The sequence below is a fragment of the Sus scrofa genome, chromosome 8 (genome assembly GCF_000003025.6).
Source record: "Sus scrofa isolate TJ Tabasco breed Duroc chromosome 8, Sscrofa11.1, whole genome shotgun sequence".
Taxonomy (NCBI): domain Eukaryota; kingdom Metazoa; phylum Chordata; class Mammalia; order Artiodactyla; family Suidae; genus Sus; species Sus scrofa.
In genome coordinates this window covers 40,412,249-40,433,660 of record NC_010450.4, presented here as the reverse complement: position 1 = coordinate 40,433,660, position 21,412 = coordinate 40,412,249, and the positions used below count along the sequence as shown (strand labels likewise).

The window sequence follows — 21,412 nt, the reverse complement described above, 5'->3', positions numbered from 1 at the left end:
TGGAAGGTCAGAAATGCCAGTGGTGCATCATAACCAAAAACTTCTGTGAATCAGGAGTTCCCGTCAATGGCGCGGTGGAAACGAATCTGACTAGGAACCATGAGGTTGTGGGTTCAATCCCTGGCCTTGTTCAGTGGGTTAAGGATCTGGTGTTGCCATGAGCTGTGGTGTAGGTCACAGACACAGCTGGGATCTGGCGTTGCTGTGGCTGTGGCGTAGGCTGGCAACTGTAGCTCTGATTTGACCCCTAGTCTGGGAACCTCCTTATGCCACAGGTGCAGCCCTAAAAAAAAAAAAAAAAAAAAAAAAGTCTGTGAATCAAAAGACACAATCAACAGAGTGACAAGGCATGGAATGAAAAAAATATTTGCAAACCGTATCTCCTATAAAGGGTTAATGCGCAGAATATATAAAGCACTTCTACAACTCAACAGTGAAAACAACCTAATTTTAAAATGGGTGATATAGGAGTTCCTTTTGTGGCTCAGCAGGTTCAGAACCCAACTGGTATCCATGAGGATGCAGGTTCAATCCCCAGCCTTGCTCAGTGGCTTAAGGATCCAGCATGGCCATGAGCTGTGTTGCAGGTCATGGTCATGGCTTGGATCCCGAGTTGCTGTGGCTGTGGTGTAGGGCAGCAGCTACAGCTCCGATTCAACCCCTAGCCCCAGAACTTCCATATGCTGCATGTGCAACTCTAAAAAGACAAAAAAAAAAAAAAAAAAAATTGGAGACCTAAATTTCAATACCAAAATTTCATTATAGAAGTCTTCTCTGAAAAAGTAAATACATAAGAAAACAAGTCTTGGTCAGAACTTGGGCAAGCTCTTGAGAACTAGATAAGGTATTCTCTGCTAAATCATTGAGACCCTACAACCCTACCAGTGACATAGGCGATTGCCTCCTAAAACCAATAAGATCAGTATGATATCAAAGATATAGATGTGAAAGAGGCACTGTGCCAGATGTGTGGTTATTCAGTTGTGTTTTATTTTCAGTTTGCAGTTCTTTTTTTTTTTTTTTAATTTTTTCCATTATAACTGGTTTACAGGCATGGAGCCCTTTTGTTTCTGCTCAGAACATGAGATTTTAGACAGGACAGTCAGGCATGGAAGTGTCTTAAAAGATACTTTTCTTTCTTTCTTTTCCTTGCTTTTCTTTTTGCTTTTTTAGGGCCACACCCGCAACATATGGAGGTTCCCAGGCTAGGGGTCTAATTGGAGCTACAGCTGCCGGCCTACACCAGAGCCACAGCAATGCCAGATCCGAGGCACATCTGCAATCTACACCACAGCTCCTGGCAATGCTGGATCTTTAACCCGCTGAACGAGGCCAGGGATCAAACCCACAACCTCATGGTTCCTAGTTGGATTCGTTTCAGCTGAGCCACAACAGGAACTCCTAAACTTGCATTTTTTTTTTTTTTTTTTTTTTGGTCTTTTTGCCATTTCTTGGGCCGCTCCCGTGGCATATGGAGGTTCCCAGGCTAGGGGTCTAATCGGAGCTGTAGCTGCCAGCCTACGCCAGAGCCACAGCAACTCGGGATCCTAGCCGCATCTGCGACTTACACCACAGCTCACGGCAACGCCGGATCCTTAACCCACTGAGCAAAGGCAGGGATCGAACCCGCAACCTCATGGTTCCTAGTCGGATTCGTTAACCACTGCACCACGACGGGAACTCCAAGCTTGTGGTTTTTAAGTGGCAGGAGAGCCAAGCTATACGTATATGCATAAGAGGATGTTGAGAGATGTCCACACTAATGGTCTCCTGCCCTAGTAGGTGGAGAAACAGACCCATCATGAGCCTGACTCTGAACTTCAGGCCACATCCACTGAACCCCTGGTTCTGGGACAGGAAGAGGAGAGGAACTGGAGCAAGAAGGGCTCTTCCTCCTTTCTTCCTGAATACCTGACCAGGAGGCTGGCTCCGACCTGACCCCAGGGTGGCCCCGCCTGTCACAGCTTCCTCCACGTCTAAGCTCACAGGTTCACTTCATCTCATCGGAGCTTGAATTTCCTCATGTGCGAATTTAGAACAATAACAAAATACTAGAACAGTGATGGTACTTTATAAACCATAAAACAGATGAAGGTTTAAAATTATTTATTTTGGGAGCTCCCGTCGTGGTGCAGTGGTTAACGAATCCGACTAGGAACCATGAGGTTGCGGGTTTGACCCCTGGCCTTGCTCAGTGGGTTAAGGATCCGGCATTGCTACGAGCTGTAGTGTAGGTTGCAGATGCGGCTTGGATCCCGCGTTGCTATGGCTCTGGTGTAGGCCAGCAGCTATAGCTCCAATTAGACCCCTAGCCTGGGAACCTATATATGCAGCGGGAGCAGCCCTAGAAATGGCAAAAAGACCAAAAATAAAATAAAATAAAATTCTTTATCTTCTCCTTCGTTCCACAAGAAACCGTGGTGGCTACACCTGAAAATACAAAATTGAACAGTGGTCACACACTAACAGGGCCTATTTCTGGCCAACGCGTAGTTTTTAATTTTTTTTTTTTTTTTGTATTTACTATCAACATCTAGAAATCAGGGTATTTCAGGAGTCCCATTGTGGCTCAGAGGGTTAAGAACCCGAAACAATGTCCATTAGGATACGGGTTCCATCCCCGGCCTCTCTCAGTGGGTTGATAATCTGGCATTGCCACAAACTGCAGCATAGGTCACAGATGCAGCTTGGATCTGGGGTAGCTGTGGCTGGCAGCTGCAGCTCCAATTTGACTCCTAGCCTAGGAAGTTCCTTATGCCCCAGGTGCAGCCCTAAAGAGAAAATAAATAAATAAATAAATCAGAAGATTTCATATAAAATCAAAATTTCAAATTTGGTTAAAATATAAGAAAATCTGGCCACACTGGTCCTACATTCATTCATTAATTCACCCACTCAGCAGATGTGGATTGGGTGACAGTTCTGTGCGAGGCACTGTTCTGGGTGCTGGGGATAGAGTAGAGGTGAAAGAGAGTAAACAGATAAAAAGATACTTACAGAAAATGATAAATGCTATGAATAAGAGGGTTAGAGGATAGAGATTCACAGGGGGGACGGCAATGATGCTATTTGAAATGAATGGCCAGGAAAGACCTCTTTCCCTTTGCCACAGTCTACACCGTGCCCTATTACCCCACTCACGTCAGTCATTTACAGCTATCTGCCTGGCATTTAAAGGCATCTCAGGAGTTCCCATCTCGTGGCTCAGTGGAAACGAATCTGACTAGCATCCATGAGGATGCAGGTTCTAACCCTGGCCTCGCTCAGTGGGTTAAGGACCCAGCGTTGCTATAAGCTGTGGTGTAGGTCGCAGTGTGGCTCAGATCTGGCGTTGCTGTGGCTGTGGTGTAGGCATGCACCGCCATCTCCAATTCAACCCCTAGCCTGGGAACCTCCATATGCTGCAGGTGAGGCCCTAAAAAGACAAAAAAAAATTAAAGGCATCTCAGGTTGTAAACTTTGCAATACAATGATGGGAAATATAATCAAGACTTTACATAGGAACAGGGTCCTCCTCACAAACTAAAATGATGGAATAAAGTGGAGAAGAAATAGAGGGAAAAAAGGCACAGGGGAATGTAAATAAGATTAGGGGAGTTCCTGTTGTGGAGCAGCGGAAATTAATCCAACTAGGAACCATGAAGTTGCAGGTTCAATCCCTGACCTCTCTCAGTGGGTTAATGATCTGGCATTGCTGTGGCTGTGGTGTAGGCCGGCAGCTAGAGCTCAGATTCAGCCCCTAGCCTGGGAACTTCCATATGCGACAAATGTGGTCCTAAAATAATAATAATAATGATAATATGACAAGACCAGAGGAAGTAAAAATCAAATATAGATGTCACAAGAGCCTTCCTCATTGATACAGTTGGGCATAAGATTTAACCCTGAGCTTCCTGGCAACCAGAGCAAAAGGGAGATATAGCCAATGACATTATTCTCATTTTCAGAAAGGACTAAAGAAAGCCATTCCTTCATAGGTATAAAGCTTTCCTTGCCTAAACTTGGAGTACACATTGACCATATCAGGCTTTATAAGGGAACTCTGATGCAGTGATCAACATCCACATCAACACATGAGAGAAGTATGGTGTTTCCCACTGATTCAGTCATGTTACTCAAAACCCCTTTATTGAGAACTAACATAAGCACAGGCAATGCAAAATTGCCTGTTTTTTGTTTTGTTTTGTTTTACGGCCACATCTGCAGCATATGGAGGTTCCCAGGCTAGGTGTTGAATCAGAGCTGCAGTTACTGGCCTGAGCCACAGCCACAGCACCACCAGATCCGAGCCATACATGAGACCTACACCACAGCTCATGGCAATGCTGGATCCTTAACCCACTGAGTGAGGCCAGGGATCAAACCCACGTACTCATGGATACTGGTCAGGTTCTCATCCCACTGAGCCACAATGGGAACCCCACCTTTTTTTTTAAGTTTTAATTGAAGTATAGTTGATTTATAATGTGATCATTTCTGCTGTACAATGTGGTGATTCAGTTATACATGTACACACATCCATTCTCTTTCAGAGTCTTTTCCCACATAGGTGATCACAGAATATCAGGTAGAGTTCCCTGTGCTATACAGCCCGTCCCCATTGGCCAGTCATTCCACCTACTACAGTGTGCATATCTTTTCTTTTCTTTTTTCTAGTGTCCATAGACAAGGGGTGAGGGTATGCCTCTTCTAATCTGAACTCGGTGAAAGCTGTTTTATGATAGTCAAGATCATGCCACACTCCTGCTGATCTCAATTCATAGAGGGTGAGATTGGACAGAATACCTCTTAATCACACTCTCTGCCTTGTACAAATCTATCTTTCCTTGACTCCTGAGACAGAGGGAAAGTGAAGATTAGCATTTAGAGTTCTTTGTGACACTTCTGTTACAAAAAGGCAATTCTTTTTTTTTAAATTGTTATTTCCCCAATATAATTTGTTTTCTACTGTACAGCAAGGTGACCCAGTTACACATACATGTACACATTCTATTTTCACACATTATCATGCTCCATCATAAGTGACTAGACATAGTTCCTAGTGCTACACAGCAGGATCTCATGGCTAATCCATTCCAAATAGTTTGCATCTATTAACCCCAAGCTGCCAATCCATCCCACTCCCTCTCCCTCCAGGGCAACCACAAGTTTATTTTCTCCAAGTCCATGATTTTCTTTTCTGTGGAAAGTTTCGTTTGTGCTATATATTAGATTCCAGATATAAGTGATACTGTACAGTATTTGTCTTTTTCTTTCTGATTTACTTCATTCAGTATGAGAGTCTAGTTCCATCCATGTTGCTGCAAATGGCATTATGTCGTTCCTTTTTATGGCTGAGTAGTATTCCATTGTGTATATATACCACATCTTCCTAATCCAATCATCTGTTGATGGACATTTGAGTTGTTTCCATGTCTTGGCTATTGTGAATAGTGCTACAATGAACATGTGGGTGCATGTGTCTTTTTTTAAGGAAAGTTTTGTCCAGATATATGCCCAAGAGTGGGATTGCTGGGTCATATGGTAGTTCTATGTATAGTTTTCTAAGGTAGCTCCATACTATTCTCCTATGTGGCTCACAACAAAAAGGCAATTCTTGTGGCCCTTTTACTTTAAGTGAGTAAATATCTTTCCTTTTCTGGACTAGCCCAGTGGGGAAACACCAGTGGTTACACACATTGACTCCTTAATGCTGAGAACAGACTATCTGAAGGAAGGAAATCTATTCCTTCACCCCTTGCCCAAAAAGACTCTGCCATGCTCTTAGGCTGGTGACCAAATGCTGGGAAATCTAGCCTGTCTTCTAGAATGTTCCTAGGGAGTGGTCTCCTGGCTCCAGTGCCCAAAGCTTTCTACGAGTGCCCTTGCTGAAGGAGCCCACAGGATTCTAACTTTGTGTGAGCTCCATGGTGTAACCAAGTACAGAGCATATCTATGTTTTTTGTGTGTCTTTTTAGGGCTGCACCTGCAGCATATAGAAGTTTCCAGGCTAGAGGTTGAATGGGAGCTGCAGCTGCCTGCCAACACCACAGCCATAGCAATGCTAGATCCAAGTCACGTCTGCAACCTACACTACAGCTCACAGGAATGCAGGATCTTTAACCTACTGAGCAAAGCCAGGAATCAAACCTGGATCCTCATGGGTACTAGTTGGGTTCATTACCACTGAGCCACAATGAGAACTCCTCTATGTTTTTAAATGTATCTCCTGCCCCATGAGAAAACAGGGAGAAATATAGTTAAACAAAATGTTCTGCCCTAATTTTTTGGCGGGGGTGCTGCCTGGCTGGGTCCTTGTCACCTAGATTATCTCTCGGCTCACTGGTGATTTTGTGGGCTCACTCTCCTGTACTTGGCAAGAACTGAGGCATTGTCTGAGGGCCAGGGCCAAACCTTACTTCTTCCTCGCTCTTTTGAAAACTGAGAAGAGCATTTGGACTGTGCTGGTTGTAATCCTCCCCCAGACCTCTTCCACTCCATTACCACACCTCTCTGTTCCTCTGACTAAATATCCCCTTTGCACCAACCTCACAGAACTGGTTCTCTGGGTTTGCAACAATGACCTTACAGAAACACCTTGAGCTCAGTCTGGCATGAGCCTCACAGTCTCCGCTTGGCCATCTGGCAGTGAGGCCCTTCTGGTGCCCAAGTAACTGACCCCAACTGAGATGTTATCTGAGTCACTTGACATGGGATCCCGCTCCATCCTGGAATGGGACAGCCCAAGACTTCCCAAGGATTTGCTACCAGAGTCGCAGCTAGTGCTGTGTTTTCTGAGAGACTTCATTGTGGAAATTGCTTTCCACGGACTGTAAACAAATATATACATTTATATCTACACATGCCTAAATGCCTCAGTGTAGACTGCATTGTCTTAAGTCACTTTTCATTCATTTCTCCTCTCACTAAAGTCAGGTTCAAAACAGTGCATTCAACACACCCATTAGGCTTTGAAGAGCAAGGGTTATCATTATTAAGACTTTTAAAGTAAACACTTTGTAGATAATAAAAATTTGTTATCAACTGGCACTGAGTGGCTAGGAAACTCCTGGAAAGGTGCTTTGTATTCAGTAGGTGCTCAATTCATGGAGTAATAGTCAGTCACTAAGTTCTTCTCCTGTGCCAGATACCCTCAAACTCTGTGACTTGGCTTACCTTGTTTAGTTCTCATGATTCTGAAAAGTATAATGGTCATTTCCCATTTCTAAGGTGGAAAAACTGAATTTTAAAGAGGTTAGGTCACTTGCCCAAAGTCACCAAGCAGCAGGACTGGGTTTGAAAGTGGGTCTTTAACTTTTGCCATTTTTATTATGATATGTCTTGGTGTGGGCCTGTTTGAGTTCAACTTGTTTGGGGCCCTCTGTGCTTCCTGTATCTTGACATCTGTTTTCTTTAGATTTGGAACACTTTTAGACATCATTTCTTCAAATATATTTTGAATCCCCTTTTCTTTTTCTTCTCCTACTGGAATTCCTATTATGGGTGGATTGGCCCACTTTGTATTATCCCATAGATCTCTTATATTGATTTTGTGTTTATATCTAGTCATTTATGATGGAGCATGATGGAGGATAGTGTGAGAAAAAGAATGTATATATGTGTGTGTGACTGCATCACTTTGCCGTACAGTGGAAAATTGACAGAATGCTATAAACCAGATATAACGGAAAAAAATAAAAATCATTTAAAAAGAAAGAAATTATGTCTGTTACATGGCCAAGCTCTTAATAGGAAGGGTAAGAGGAAGGTGGTGAGAGGTCAAGAGGTCTTGGGCAGCCCATCCTTCACAACCCCTCAAGCTCCCTGAGCAACTCTTTTCGTCCTCACTGTAGCACTTGCCTGCTTGATGGACAAAGAACTGCTATGTCAAAATCTGTATCAGTCATATTCTGTGTTGCTTCTGATTGACTGCTGATTGAATCAGCAAGATCAAGGTTTCCCAACTTCGCCAACACTGGCATATAGGGCTGGATGATTCTTGGTCGTGGGTGCTGTCTTGTAGGATATTTATCGGTACCCATGGTGTCTGCCCACCAAGTACCAGTAACATCTCCCAAGTTTTGACAATCAATAGTGTCTTTGCCAAAAGCCCTGGCCCCATACAGAACCACTGCACTGGCTGCAATGGGAGGTGAAAGGAGAGCAAAGATACACAGAGGTGATGGTGAAGTTGCCCAGAGGGCGGGAGCTTCCGTGGGTGTGGCTGGGAGACCTCCAGGAATACTTCAGGCGAAGCAACCCCTCTTATGGTCACTGTACATTCTGATCTCAAACTAAATGGAAAAGGCCAAGACTCTGACCACCCAAAGGAAGTCTAGGGTCCCATAGGCTTGCAGGGGGTGGAGCAAAGGGTTCCTCCAAAAGGCCCTGATTAACCTTCCCACTGTCCCCCTGAGAGGAAATCTGTGTCTCTATAGGAAATGGTTGTTTCTTCCATAGCTATCTCTGTGGCATTCATTTGACCCCAGACATAATTGGCTAAAGAGTAATCATACCAGATGTGATTTGGGCTGTACAGGGTATGAGAAGTGTCCAAGATGGCACTGGTCTCTCATGGCTTTTCCCAAGGTGGCCAGTGGACCTGGGCCCTGTCTCAGGCCTCACACTGGACCTCAAATTTAAACATTTGCTATCATTGGAGTTCCTGCTGTGGCAGAATGGGATCAGCAGTGTCTCTGCAACGCCAAGATGTAGATTCGATCCCTAACCCGACACGGTGGGCGTTGATATAGCTGTGCATAGGTGGCAACTGTGGCTCAGATCTGATCTGTGGCCCTGGGAACTCCATGTGCTGCGGGGTGGCCAAAAAAAAAAAAAAATTGCTCTCATGACAATGTTTCTTACATGCTGTATTTTTGCATATGGTCAAAAGCACTGCTTTGTTCAATACATATATCATTTAAAATATATCACACTTTGCATATGTCTATTTTTAGAATCCCTTTTGTTTTTAATATCTCAAAAAAAAACTCAAAAAGTGGGCATGGCCCAGACCTCTCTTGACTTCCAGCATGGCCTGCTTTCATCCTTATAAGGCAGAGCAAGGCATGTAGGGAAAATGATCTCTAGGAGCTAGAAGGCCCTGGTCCCCCAAATTGTCCCCCACCTGCTCAGATCAGTGCTGAAAATTCCATGGAAACGACATATGCAATGTCTTCATTCCCGTATAATTCTTAAAATTAAAAATATCCCTGGGAGAATATATAATGACCTCTCAAAACTCCATCATGAGAAAAAAGGCAATCCAACTTAAGAAGTGACCAAAAGATTTGGACAGTCACTTTTCCAAAAGAAAACATACAGACAACAAATAAACACATGGAAAAGCTGTTCAACGTCATTAGTCATTAAGGAAAAGCAAATTAAAGCCAGCAGGAGAGACATCATTACATACGTATTAGAATGGCTAAACCTAAAAAGAAGGACCACACCAAATGTTGGAAATGGAATTGATGGTAGAAAAAAAAAAAAAAAGATGGTACAACCGCTTTGGACAACAGTGTGGCAGCTTCATAAAAAGTTGAACATATACCTGCCATAGGACCCAGCCACTGCCCTCTTCAGTATTTACCAAGAAATGAAAGCTTATATCCATACAAAGACTTGAACACGTACATTCATAACAGCTTTATGTGTCATCACCACAACTAGAAACAACCCAAATGGTCACCAACAGGTGGATGAATAGACAACCCATGGTACCTCCATACAAGGGAATACTGCTCAGTAAAAAGGAACAAACTCTCAGTACATACAATATGAATGAGTCTCAAAAGTATGACGCTGAGTGAACAAAGCCAAATGAAAAAGAACATGATGTCTGATTCCATTAATGTAGGAGTCTAGAAAATGCAAGAGCAGGAGTTCCCATCATGGCGCAGCGGAAACGAGTAGGACTAGGAACCATGAGGTTGCGGGTTTGATCCCTGGCCTTGCTCAGTGGCTTAAGGATCCGGCATTGCCAAGAGCTGAGGTGTAGGTCACAGACACGGCCGGGATCTGGCATTGCTGTGGCTGTGGCATTGGCCGGCAGCTATAGCTCTGATTAGACCCCTAGCCTGGGAACCTCCATATGCGGTGGGTACGGCCCTAAAAGGACAAAAGACAAAAAAAAAAAAGAAGAAGAAAATGCAAGATCAGTGGTTATAGAAAGCAGAGTGGTGGCTGCCTGGGCATACGGGGGTGGAGGGAGGAGTAAGCAGAGGGATTGCCAAGGGACAGAAGGAAATTTTGGTGATGGATGTGTTAATTATCTCGATCATGGTGTGGAGAAGAGTGTCACCTGCCATATCAGTAAGCAAAGGATGTCGTGGCCCTGGAGCCAGCAGCCACTGCAGCAGCCCTCAACCCTGCACCCGGAGGGAACTCAGGATGGAGAAGAGCAGGATACTGGCCCCAGGCAGCTAAGGTGCATATCAAAGGAATGATTTCAATGAATCCAGACCCCAGCATCTTCCCAAAGAAAAGCGCTCAATTCCTTAACTTGAGGGGTCAGGTTTTCTTTCTTTCTTTCTTTTTTTTAATAACGATTTTTATTTTTTTCCATTACAGCTGGTTTGCAGTGTTCTGTCAATTTTCCACTGTACAGCATGGTGACCCAGTTACACATACATGTATACATACTTTTTTCTCACATTATCATGCTCTGAGTAAGTATCTAGACAGAGTTCTCAGTGCTACACAGCAGGAGCTCATTGCTACTCCATTCCAAAGGCAATAGTCTGCATATATTAACCCCAAGCACCACATTAACAGTAATCTTTTGATGTTCCAACTACCTGGTTTTTGTTGCAAAACTCCTATATATTCCAGCTTCTCCCTTACCTCTTCAGAGCTATTGGAGAGGCCATCTTCCTACCTTAAATCCTCTGTTTTGTCTACTGTATAAAACAATTCTCAGTTTTTAGGTTGTGCCTTTTTTTTCTGTTGACAGTGGTAATGATTTCGCGGGCATATCTGGAAGCCAAAATCAATCAGATGGCAGACTTTATTTATTTTTTTTCTTTTTGTCTTTTTAAGGTCGTACCCAGGGCATATGGAGGTTCCTAGGCTAGGGGTCAAATCGGAGCTATAGCTGCTGGCCTATACCACAGCCATAGCCATTCAGGATCTGAGTTGCATCTGCAACCTACACCACAGCTCATGGCAACACCAGATCCTTAATCCACTGAGCAAGGCCAGGGATCGAACCTGCGTCCTCATGGATACTAGTCAAGTTCTTTAACTCCTGAGCCACGACGAGACCTCCCAGATGGTACACTTTAAATATGTGCAGTAGGATGGCACTGGGAGAGGTTTGGAGGCCTAGTCATTGACTAAATCCACTCAGGCTGTCTCTCCATTTCCCCCACAGAGGCCGTAGCTATCGCTCTTGAGTGCTGCCTGGATCGTGTTACTGGAGTCAAGTGTGAGAAACTCATAAAAGATGCAGCAGCTTCTGGGTGCATGAAAGCCCCTGCTGTGACACCTTCTCGTGCTCCCCGAAGGGCATCTTTTATCCGGGTAAGTCCTCTTGGGGCCAGAAGAGATTAGATCACAATACACTGGATAGACTTGCAGGGCTAAAAATCCCTCTTTCTTAGAAAAGAGGGTCTCTCCCCACCAGAGCAGAGAAAGTGGCTGTGTGGCTTGGATCCCCTCCAGCAAGTTCAGGCCAAAAACACTGTGCAATGTCCCAGTGTTCATTGAGGAAATCAGATGCACACACACACACACACACACACACACACACACAGAGCAGCAGCCGCAGAGCCGAGCCGCCTCCGGGGCTGGGGTCTGCAGGTGCAAGCTCCAATTAAAGCAGCCAGCCTTCCAATACCTTTTCATCCTCGAACAAGGGCTGGGCCTCAGCCCCCGCCAGGGATTGAGGAAAGTCCCGGAAGAAATGCCGACCAGACTAGAGGAAACAAAGCCTGTCCAAATAAAAGCAGCTCATGTGAGTCCAACCTGAAACCCTCCCTTCATTGGAAATACTCCTGTGAGAATTAACCAATGCACATTTTGTGGAAAAGCAGTCACTGGCCACAAGGAAACAAACCGCCTCTGAGTCCCTCCATTTCCTCTGTTGTGCGGGGAGCTTTCTTTTGCAAACCAGCGAAGCGCAGTGTTTCTATAATGCCACCACCTCCTCAGTTGTTCCCCCGCTGAGAGCAGTTCCTCCTGAGCTGACTTGTTTTTCAGGGTTAGGGATGCAGGCTGCTCCCTCTGTAACTGGTGGCTCTTTGTCATCAATGTCACATCAAGGCTTAAAACAAATCATTCATGCCCCTTATTGTTAGCAAATAAGCGTGTGTTTAATGTGCTTCCTAATGGTCTATCCTCAGCAGAAACACACTCAGACCACAGACACCCTTTTCATATTTCTTTTTTTTTTTTTTTTTTTTAATTTTATGGCCACTCACTGGGCTGGGCCAGGAATCAAACCTGAGCCTCCACAGCAACCCAGGGTGCACCACTCGGGTGCTTAACCCACTGCACCACAGTGGGAGCTCCTCATGTTTCTTGTACTGACTTTTTCAAGAGATGGCTAAAAAGGTGGGTGCAGAAGCTTATGCAAAGCTCTGTGCTTACTTTGTAATCAAGTCGGCTTGTTCTACAGCCAAAGAGGCATCCCAGAGGAGACACCTCTGCAGAAGAGCCATTTCCCGGTGGGTTGGTGGACTCTCTGGGCTGTTTTGCCACGGCTGCTGCCCTCTATCAGGGGCTCCTTCCTCCGTTTCCCAATAGCCTGGCTTGTTTTCTAATTCCTAAACCTCCAATGGAGTACCAAAAACTAGATACATTAACAAAAGAATGTTAGAAACTATATTCCCATCACCACTGTCATACTGTGGCTCTGTGTTTCCTTCTAGATCTTGTCACTGGGCAAACATTTTTTTTTTTTGGTCTATTTAATCTATGTATGTGTACACATTCATATATTATTATTGTCATTATTATTATTCCTTTGACTAGACTTCTCTGCAAGATATGAAATAACTGGTAAGTTAGCATAGTCCTTTTGACATTTTAAAATCCAAAACCAGGAGTTCTGCTGGGGCCCAGCAGGTTCGCACACCAACTGGTATCCTTGAGGATGTGGGTTCTATCCCTAGCCTTGCTCAGTGGGTTAAGGATCCAGCGTTGCTGTGAGCTGCAGTATAGTCGTAGATGTGGCTTGGATCTGGTTTTGCTGTGGCGTTGGCCAGCAGCTGTAGCTCCAATTCAGCCACTAGCCTGGAAACTTACATGTGCTACAGGTGCGGCCCTAAAAAGACAAATTAATTAATTAAGTAAAATTCCAAACCCATCCATTCTCATTACTGAATAATGAATACTCCCAAGAGAAATAGAGTTAGGTTCCAGTGTGCCTCTAGTTACAGCAGTTTTATCAACTGATGAAGCATAACCTTGTTTTATGTGTTTCTGTATAGAGACCCTTTATTTAATATGTATTGTTTATTTATTAACATTGAACTCAGAGTCAGCAGCACAGTCACCTGTGTCTGGATGAATTTGTCTAACATCCATTTTCTCTCTAAAGCATGTCACAGGCTTCTTTCACAGAGAACCACTAGGCAGCACCACATTTGAGAGCTATTTTAAACAGTAAAGTCACCACCAACAAGCACAAAATGTAAAGAATGCACAAATAGGAGTTCCCATCGTGGCTCAGCGGAAACAAATCTAACTAGCATCCATGAGGACACAGGTTCATTCCCTGGCCTCGCTCAGTGGGTTAACCATCTGGCATTGCTGTGAGCTGTGGTGTAGGTCAGCAGCTACAGCTCTGATTCAACCCCTAGCCTGGGAACCTTCATATACCTCGGGTGCAGCCCTAAAAATACAAAGAAAAGAAAAAAATGCACAAAAATAATGCCAAAAAAAGAATATGGCACTAAATACACCGTGAAAGGGATACTTGTTCAGAGTATGAGAGCTGAAGCAAGAAGGTATTTGCCTTGTGTGACCTCAGCTGGGAACATGTGTATCAGGCAGCCCCAATATTTCCCTGCTCTGCAAATGACTGTGAAAGTGCCATGAGTATAGATTTGGGGTGACAAATTTTACTGAGTAAGAAAATTTACAAATATGGGATCCATGAGTAATAAGGATTGACTGTTGTGTTAAGACAGTATATTGTGAAGACAGGAGTTGTGTGGCCTTTTTTTTTTTTTTTTTTTTTTTTTTTTTTGTCTTTTAAGGCCGCACCGTGGCATATGGACGTTCCCAGGCTAGGGGTCAAACTGGAGCTATAGCTGCTGGCCTACAGCACAGCCACAGCAACGAGAGACCTGACTTGAGTCTGCAAGCTGCACCACAGCTCAGAGCAATGCCGGATCCTGAACCCACTGATCGAGGCCAGGGATCGAACCTGCATCCTTGTGGATGCCAGTCAGATTCATGTCCACTAAGCCACGATGGGAACTCCTGGGTGGCCATTCGTATTTCCCTTTGAAAATCATTTGTTGCTTTTCGCTAAAATGCTACCATGATGGCTGCCTCCCATCATGACAAATCATTTGCTTCTGAAGTAGTGGTTTCAGGAAAAGTTGGTGGGAACCCTCTATCTTGCCTTTAAGATCATCTTCAAAAGTGTAGGTCTGTTTGAGTGGAGTCTGCTTGGTTGGAGGTCAGAAGGTCTGGATCTGAGTGATGCTCCAGGCTTCTGTCTCCAGCAGCAGCCTGACCTTGAAGGCACACATTTCCTCATCTGTGAAAGGGGAGGTCCAGAATTCTTCCATTCGAAGACACTCATTCTCTCCCATTTTAACATATTTGAAACTGTGTGGTCTTTTTGTTTTACAGTTGATAGTGTGTTGTGTTTTCACTGGCAGCGTGCTGCTTTCTCTCTGGGTGGTATATAAAATAAAGGTGCATATTCCACACTTTGGCATCTTGGAAATAATGAAATACAGGAATAATGGTACCTACCTCGTGGAATCTTGAGACTGGGCAAGGCTACAGTTTCATGGTTGTTGTGAAAAGATAAATAGTGTGTGAAAGGACCAGTACGGTGCAAAGCACTTGCAAATTAAGGAATTATTATCATAACTGGGAGTATTTTCTTGCCCCTGAAACGATCAGTCTTTTACTTTTGCAGTTTCCTGGGAGAGTTCATGAAAGTTGCACCACGGTTCCCTATGACTCTATATTTTTCATGCAATGGTTAGTAAAACAGATTAGTTTAGAGGGTCAGGAAGTGTTTTCATCATTGGAAATAGAGTCCCAAAAGAGTTAGGACTACGGCTTTGGAAAAAGCAAAACACAAGTTCCTTGGGGGCCAAAGTGGTCCTTCTTCTGTTCCTATGACAATGAACTGTGAGGCCGCATGTGACCTGATGATGACTGGGATTCTCTGACTCGAACTGTGAGATTCTTTGCTAGGGAAATTGGATTTCTTCTCATAAAACTGCTTTTGCATATGTTCTGTTGTCTCTGTAGTAAAAAGAATGTGAAACAGTTGAGGAAATAATTTCATCCTAAATTGTTAATACAACCCAAGGTACTTCCACATAGGTCATCCAGAGTATTATTTTAATTGCTCTATTGGAGGCAGGGGGAAGGTTACCTATCGCCTGGGTATAAGAAAAAGTTTAGAACACCTTCATGTGGGAGTTCCCATTGTGGCTCAGTGGTAATGAACCTGACTAGTATCCACAAGGATGCAGGTTCTATCCCTGGCCTCGCTCAGTGAGTTAAGGATCCAGCATTGCAGTGAGCTGTGGTGTAGGTAGCAGACGGAGCTCGGATATGGTGTTGCTGTGGTGTAAGCCAGAGGATACAGCTCCGATTCAGTCCCTAGCCTGGGACCTTCCATGTGCCACACCTTAAAAAAAAAAAAAGCAAAAAGGAAGAAAGAACACCTTCACATCAAACAGATGTTTTAAACTACAGAGCTTGGCCATGTTTCCTTATACATGTTTGTTTGTTCCTTGATATAAAGAAACAATATAAATCCAAGACATTTCTCTGGATTGTCTAAATAGGGACATATGGTAGGATCGGCTAATTGCGTGTATAGGGCTGAATGCCTGCTGAGGGTTTGCTCCCTGTGAGCAAAATATGGAGGTTGCTGTGTCTTCTGTCCTATTGCCAATTACTACCAAAGTGAATATAAATGGAAGAGAGTAGAAAACCAGGATTCACTGAGCCATTTTTATTTATTTTTATTTTTATTTTTTTTGTCTTTTGTCTTTTTAGGGCCACACCGGCGGCATATGGAGGTTCCCAGGCTAGGGGTCAAATTGGAGCTGTTGCTGCCGACCTACACCACAGCTCACGGCAACGCCGGTTCCTTAGCCCACTGAGTGAGGCCAGGGATCAACCTGCAACCTCATGGTTCCTAGTCGGATTCATTTCCGCTGCGCCATGACGGGAATTCCACATTGAGCCATTTTTAAAGGCTGTTTTGTTAGGAGTTTGTGTATAACTGTTCAACACACTTGAATGTGAGCATCAGCCTTTCCATGTTTCCATTATCAAAATCTGGCACTCGAAGGGGAAATGATTTGTGGAGGTCAAAAGAGTAAAGAACAGAATCAGGAGTTCCCATTCTGGTTCAACAGATTACAAACTCAACTAGTATCTGTGAGGATGCAGGTTCGATCCCTGGCCTTGCTCAGTGGGTTAAGGATCCAGTGTTGGTGTGAGCTGGGGTGCAGGTCGAAGATGCAACTTGGATCCCATGTTGCTATGGCTGCAGTGTAGCCCAGCAGCTGCAGCTCCCACTCAACCCCTAGCCTGGGAACATCCATATGCTGCAGGTATGGCCCTAAAAAGCAGAAAAAAAAATTCATCTTAACACCCAAGTCCTGTCTCAAAGCCCTGCTTATTCTATTCTAAAGGGCAAAACAGCCGACCAGTGTCCCCAAGATGTGGTTACCTTTGCTCTGCCATCCACTTTCCTACCACCTTCTTTGAGGGGAATTGCAGACCTGGCTATTTCATTCACGTCTTCTTACCACAGTGATGCATAGAAGCAGGTGCTTGCTAATTGTTTTGAGACAATTTTGTTTTCCCTCAAGCCTGGCAAGGATACATCCCTTTTGTCCCCCATTCTTGCCCTTAAAACAAAAGGGCAAGATTTCCATTCTGAATAGCAGGTATTATCCTCCAAGCTTAATACTTTTGGAGAACTGGCTCAAAGATTAGCATCCCCTTTTCTTAAATGCAGTGCAAGAACACAGATTTTAATTGACCTTCCCAGGGTCACACAGGAATTAGCAGTGGAGCCAGAAGTGGGGCCCAGTGTTCTAATTCCCTTTCATTGGCCACATCAGCCCACACTGCTGTTTTATGTACACACCGTAAATATTTACAGCCTTAAATATCTTCCCCCTCGCAGTTAGGACTAGATGTGCTTTTATATACGTGCATGTGCTTGCAAAACAGATGTGAGAAATGTAAACTTGAATTCAATAGACACAACACTCCCAATGGTAAAAATACGAGGCTGGAACACAGGAGACCCAAGATTCAAAACGATGACTGCGTCTTTTTCCATCTCTCGATTGTTCTTTGTTCAGAACAGAGTACACCTCTGGCTAGGAGCCCTAAAATCTGCACCCACCTAGACATGCAGCAGTGAAAAAGGATAAGGCAAGGGTTCACTGTGTTACAATCTTCCCAAGCTCATGATGCCCTAAAACATTCTATGTTGGAATACGTACAAAATTCCCATTATAAGATGGCCGGGGGTGTTCCCATCATGGCGCAGTGGTTAACGAATCCAACTGGGAACCATGAAGTTGCGGGTTCAATCCCTGGCCTTGCTCAGTGGGTTAAGGATCTGGCGTTGCTGTGAGCTGTGGTGTTGGTTGCAGACGCGGCTCAGATCCCTCGTTGCTGTGGCTCTGGCGTAGGCTGGTGGCTACGGCTCCAATTAGACCCCTAGCCTGGGAATCTCCATATGCCATGGGAGCAGCCCCAGAAAAAGGCAAAACGACAAAAAAAAAAAAAAAGATGGCTGGGTTTTAGAATATTGATCAAATTGTGTCCCTACTTCCCAATAGACTTTTTTTACATTAAATCATATATCACTTACACTAAGATATTGGTTCTAATTCTTTATAACAGTATTGAAATACAGTTGACCCTTCAAAATGTAGGGGTTGGGGCACTGATCCTAACTGAAGTTGAAGATCCACATATAACTTATAGTCAGCCTCAGTATCCACAGTTCCTCCTTATATTCAATGCACCTTCACAGAGTCAACCAATGTCTGGTTGGGTAGCACTGTATTTACTATTGACGAAAATGGCATGAAAGTGGAGCCACACTGTTCAAACTCGTGTTCTTCCAGGGTCAGTTGCAATTGCAGTGTGTTAACATGGAATGGACTCATTCTGTTCTAATCACATGTATTTTCAAATATAAGACACTTGAGAAAGGAGAACATCTATCTAAATGGAAGTTATATTTTGTAACTTCGATTCTTGTCAGCTGTGTCATGAGTTATGTGACATAACCTCAAGTCAATGGAAAGAAAGAGACATTTCACTGGCTCCAAAACTAAGAGGTCCAGAGCAGGGGATCTGGCTCCAATGATGTCAGCATTCGCTTCTCTCTCCATATCTGGCCTCCCACATCTCTTCTGCCTCTGAGAGTACTGGTAGCATCCTATCCACCCCCACACCTGTGGCAGGAAGATGGATGGCAGACCTCATCTCATTACTTGTCTTCCAAAAAGTGGAGGGTACCACCCTTCTCCCTCTCATTCTAAAATGCTGGAGAAGGATTCTGATTGACTTGATGAACCAGCCACCCCTCGGATCAATGCCTCTGACCAGAGGGAAGTGGACTATGGTTAGCCGAGGCTGGGGCACATGCCCACCCTTCCTGCGGGGGTGGGGTGAGTTGCTTGGACAATAAGACACCATGATCAGGAGTTCCCGTCATGGCACAGTGGTTAACGAATCCGACTAGGAACCATGAGGTTGCGGGTTCAATCCCTGGCCTTGCTCAGTGGGTTAAGGATCCGGTATTGCCGTGCTGTGTGTGCAGGTCACAGACACGGCTCAGATCTGGTGTTGCTGTGGCTGTGGTGTAGGCCAGCAGCTATAGCTCCAATTCGACTCTTAGCCTGGGAACCTCCATATGCCGTGGATGTAGCCCTAAAAAGACAAAAGACAAAACAAACAAACAAACAAACAAACAAAAAAAACCCGGAAAAACACTGCCTCAGAAAAAAGCCACAAACCAGCCCTCTGAGTCCTGTTTATAAAACCAAATCCAACCTAATTCTGCTCGACTGGCAAAAACTGATAAGCTCATTGCGGCTTCTCTGGTCATGGCCCAAAGAATGAGGATTTGTATTTCTGGGTATTACTATGTGTCTTTCTTAGTTTACCATGGCTGGAGGAAATAAAAAGCACTACAAAAATGAGATGAGGGCATTCCTGTCATGGCTCAGTGGTAACGAACCTGATTAGTATCCATGAGGATGCAGGTTCGAGCCCTGGCCTCGCTCAGTGGGTTAAGGATCCAGTGTTACCGTGAGCTGTGGTGTAAGTCACAGATGTGGCTTGGATCCGGCGTTGGTGTGGCCATGGTGTAGGCTGGCAGCTACAGCTCCAATTCAACCCCTAGCCTGAGAACTTCCAGATGCTTCGAGTGCAGCCCTAAAAAAAAAAAGAGAGAGAGAGAGAGAGATGAGAAACCCTGGGAAATGGAAATAGTAAAAGGAATATGTAAAAGAGAAGAAAGAGAATGGAAAGACTAAGACAATCTTTGGTCCCCAGAGGGTAGGGGGACCAAAGAGAATAGCAGAGAACTAGGTTTGGAGGGAGGTGGCAGGGAAGTCTCAGGAGGCAAGGGAAGCTGACATAACCAGATCCCTGCTATGCGCGCGCACATTCACATTCATCCTCTTGTTGCTTTTAATGTCATCATCACAACACCCTTTCAAGCGATGTGGGGCCCTCCTGCATTGCACAGAGAAGGAAACAGAGGATCACAGCATCCAAGGAACTTGATGGACTCATGCAACTAAGAAGTGATGACATTGGGGGCATTTCCATCATGGCTCAGTGGTTAACGAGCCTGACTAGCATCCATGAGGACATGGGTTCCATCCCTGGCCTCTCTCAGTGGGTTGAGGATCCGACGTTGCCGTGAACTGTGGTGTAGATCACAGATGTGGCTTGGATCCTGCATTGCTGTGGCTGTGGTGTGGGCCAGCCACTACAGCTCCCATTCAACCCCTAGCCTGGGAACCTCCATATGCCTCTGGTGTGGCCCTAAAAAGATAAAGGAAAAAAAAAAGTGATGGCATTGGGGCTGAACCTGGACCTCTCTGACTCCCAAGTTCCTATTCTTCCTGCCCCACCCTCACCATCACTCATACTTTCTGATCACTGCTTAAGATGGGTTATCTAGAAGCAGAGCCCGAGACAAGGATTCTTGTGCAAAGGATTTCTTAAGGAAGAAGAAGAAGGGGAGTGAGGGAAGTCAGATGAGTGAGGGCAGGAGAATTGTAAGCAAGGATTTGGCTGCAATTACTCTAGCTTTACCTTGATGTGACAGAGCACACAGATTGCCCTGCAATTGGTCCCATCCTGAGGCAAGGGAGTCAGACTTCAGCTCCCCTGCTACTCAGTCATTGTCTGTGGGCTGTCTCTCCTGGCCAGGATGGAGAGAAATGGGGGTGTGACATCTCAGGGGAGTGACTATTTAGCAGAAGGCAGCTCTCTGGGAAAAGGAGGCATCTGTAAGCCACTAGCAGCCAGCTCTTAGCAACTAGAGGATCAATGCACCAGCCCAGTAAAGGCGATCTGTGCAAGACACGAGCAAGCATCCACTCTGCACTCTGCTACCACCTCTTACTGTTTGAGAGACGGGGGCCCTGAAGAAGAGGAACCACTGTGTCAGTGGTCACTGAAGACCTGCTCTGAGTCCTGATATCAGTCCCAAAGATCTGGCCACTGCAGCAGCCAAACTGCCAGTAGCAGACCTCACCAGGGCACCTCATCTGTGATAATGTAACCCCAGATCTGCCCCCCAAACTACCTGCTTCCCTCAGTGGTCCACCCGCCTCCCTTCCCAGGTCAAGACTCAATGGATTTGGAGTTCCTATTACGGCTCAGCGGGTTACGAAACCAACTAGTATCCATGAGGATGTGGGTTCCATCCCTGGCCTTGCTTAGTGGGTTAAGGATCTGTCGTTGCCAAGAGCTGTGGTGCAGGTCCCATTTGTGGCTCAGATCCTGCATGGCTGTGCCTGTGGCATAGGCCAGCAGCTGTAGTTCCAATTCAGCAATTCAGTCCCTAGCTGGGAACTTCCACATGCCACAGGTGCAGTACTAAAAACACCCCCCCCCCAAAAAAAAGAACTAGGATCTTTGAAGATACCCAATGGCCAGTCTCAATTATTTTTCCACTTTCCTATTTAGCATCAACTCTTTCTCCACTCTTCCTTCCTTGCTTTTCTCC

General features: G+C 44.9%; 1 protein-coding gene across 9 annotated transcripts in view; it reads left to right on the top strand.

The window, feature by feature from the left end:
- The window catches only part of LNX1 (ligand of numb-protein X 1), a 240,265-nt gene that overhangs the window by 39,441 nt on the left and 179,412 nt on the right, over positions 1–21,412 (top strand). For all 9 annotated transcript variants that reach the window (XM_021101221.1, XM_021101222.1, XM_021101224.1 and 6 more), the window contains exon 2: positions 11,354–11,502. The gene's annotated coding sequence lies outside the window, so the exon portion shown is untranslated. The remainder of the gene's footprint in view (positions 1–11,353; positions 11,503–21,412) is intronic.